Raw genomic sequence first — 3,221 nt, forward strand, 5'->3', positions numbered from 1 at the left:
CTATCTATTTTTCAAAGGATCATTCTGGGCTACTGATAAAGATGGGAGTAACTGAAGAGTGACAAGGGGCCAAGCCAGGACCACTGGCACAAACTACTGGGAGGCTGAACCAGAATTGCTTAGGAAATGGCTTTCCATCTGAGCTCGTCATAAATGAAGCAAGCTGCCTCAGGTGGTGGTAAGCAAGTCCTTGAGTCAATGGAACCATGGGGGTTGGGTTACTGAGTAGGGAAGTTGTGCCATCAGTACTCAAGTGTATGAGAGGACTTGGCTTAGACAATTCTCCAAGTCTCTTCCCACTGGAGATAATGAGGTTGAGGGAAAACAGCTGAAGGGACTATTTTCACAGAGTAGGGATAGCTACCACCTGGGACTTTAAGATGGTGTTCAGTGGTGGAAATGTGGGAGAGGCATTACTGACTGAATGAACAGCTTGAGCCAAGCTCCAGAGGTGAATCAACAGGGTCTTTGGGGAATCTAGCCCACCAAGAGGGAAAAGGAAATTGAAGGATGAAGATGAGAGGAAGCTAGGAAGAGCTGCAGCAGCTCATAGGGGAGAGTTCCCATGGGGCCTGGTGACACTGAGAGAACACTTTGCCAGCCCTTGTTGAAGAGGGAAAAGAGAGACTGTAGGAGACAAAGAAGGTGGAACTGACCACTTGGTTTCCCTGAACAGCTTTCTTTTTTTCCCTCACACCTTGGTCACCAACTTCTTGAGAACACGCCTGCCCAATATTCACTGTGCTCACTGTCCAACTTCCCACTGCAAAATATATCCAGAAATGGCTTCCTAACAAGCCACAACATAAATAGAAGCCCATGAGTGTGGGAGGCCCCGAATCTGGGGGCTGTTTTGTGACTTCACCATAAGAAGTAGGGAACAGACAATTGTGGGTAAGACAACGATTTGATGGAAGAGAACTATGCTCATGAGATGCCACAAGATGGAGTCCCTTCCTGCTGTCAACTCAGAGCCACTCCACAAGCACCAGCCCTAGAATGCCAAGTGCTCAGAACCCGGTGAAATCATCTTTAGGCAACAATGGGGTTTGGGCCTTCCGAAGGCTCCCATTGGTGGACAGATTCTTGGGGCAGTTGATTCTTTGCCGAGCCATGGGCCTGGTAACAAGTCTCAACGGTATGGTTCCTCAAATGGCAAACCTGGGCCTTGCTGGCAGTAAGTATTCCTTCTGTCCTTCGAGTGTGGGCACAAACATTCAGGGAAGATGCTTTGTACTGATGGGGTGGTGGCTGCCTGCGTGGAGTGCTAAATAGTTAAGAGACAGACTCCTCTAGGATACTAAGGAGTTTTAGAAGGCAGAAACCATGTTGTGACCAACCAGAAAAGATACACTGGTGCCCTTGTCAAGTGTTTCCTTGAGGGCCTCATTCTTAAGTTCAGTTTTTCAGTCTTAGGGATTGAGTGGGTCTTGGACTGGGAGCCAGAATGCCTGACTGAGTCTCAGCAGGTCATATTTCCTCTAGACCTAGTCTCCCTTATCTCTGAAAGATTAACATGGACTCTAAGGCTCCCTGCAGACCTAGCTTTAACTACGAATAAAATGATGAGGTAGGTTTGTAAGGAGGGAGGGTGTGAATGGATGGATGAATGAGCCAAATCAAAGAGAGGAATGAGACACAGTTCAGGAACCAGTCAGAGCTGTCAGTCAGGTGCCTCTTTTCTTTCTTTTACTGCCTCAGTCTGGGTATCGCTATTCTTTGGACTCATGGGACTGTGTTGTGTAGTAACCAGTGTCTGCACTATATTTATTCACTGGAGGAAGAAGCTGTGGTAGGAGAGGCATGCCCAGCAGTGGGTGGAAGTGATGAATACTTCCAACTTCATTTACAGTCCACTCTCCTACTGGATCAATACGTGGAAACGCTATGGTATCAATGCAAATATTCAAATAGGCCCTCCCACAGCTGTTCCCATCAGTGAGATGAAAGACCATATTCCAGATTGTCTGTGGGATGCAGACACCCCGAAGCCAGGGGTTATGGCCTCAGAGGCAGCAAGCGCATGGCAGAGACTCCTGGAGCTATGAAAGCTGCATTGGCGGTCTCAGGGTAGCTTGTGTCTAATCGCATGCCACAGCGTCACACCACATCCCCATTCCTGATTCCTGTCTTTCAGGAGATACTCTTTGCCCCACCCCTCCACAAAATGCCTCCCATGTTGGAACACAATGTCTCCTACCCGTTGGGCATCTATGCTGAAAGGAATATCCACTACCTTTCCCTTACCACACTGGCCCTGGAGTGAACTGTTTCAATGCCAAGCTTTGGCTTCAAACCTGTAGCCTCCACTCACTGAAGGTGGGAGCTTTATGTACCAAGGGTACGATTAGAAGCTGGAGCTAACCTCACGGCAGTGATGTTGACGCAGAGGGCCCATTTGCATGTTACGTTATTAAAGATTTTGGGAAAAGTCAGTCTGTTGTGTCTCATTTGCCGGTAGGAAGGCAATGTTCTTCTCCTGTTTGATGGTGGCACAAGTCTAACCAATACAATGAGAACTGGAGGTTGGCATTCAAGGGACACATTGTATCAATACTTGTGGATGAGCTCAGGTCCCTCCTTCCAGGACTTCAGCTCAAACGTGTGCAAGACCCAGGGCTAGGTCCACAAAGCAGTGCTGTTCTGCAGGATGGTAAGTTCAATTGCCACAAGAATGACAGTTGAGGAGGGCACAAAGGAATGGCAGTCCACAATGGTTATGCCACTGGTCAATCAAGTCATCCTGAGGCCCATGAACCACACCACCCCGTGGGCTGAATGGCGGATATCTATGATGTATCTTTGGTGGTCGTATCTGAATTGTTTCTTATTCAAGAAAACTGCAACATGGCTATCATGAGTCTTCTCTTACTGATGAAGAGAAAGGATCCAAGGGCATATGCCATTATCTTATATATTGTTGTTGTTGTGTTGTTCCTCAGCCACTTCTCCAATTTGCATCTGCCTGACATTAGAGTTCCTGATCTTTCCACCATATCCCAGGGTATCCTTTCCCTAAACCTTTCTTGTTCAAATATATGTGCTGGATGCTTTAGCGTGTGCACAATCATCTGCTTGGTCTATAGTTTTGCTTAGAGTAAGGGCTGGTGAGTACCTCCTAGAATTATACACAGGAATACATCCATAGCAAATAGAGATCCATGGCTGCCCAAAAGGGAAGAGTCCCCTGCAACTCAGATACATCAAACATCCTGAATACT

Source organism: Sciurus carolinensis, unplaced genomic scaffold (assembly GCF_902686445.1).
Source record: "Sciurus carolinensis unplaced genomic scaffold, mSciCar1.2, whole genome shotgun sequence".
Classification (NCBI taxonomy): Eukaryota; Metazoa; Chordata; class Mammalia; order Rodentia; family Sciuridae; genus Sciurus; species Sciurus carolinensis.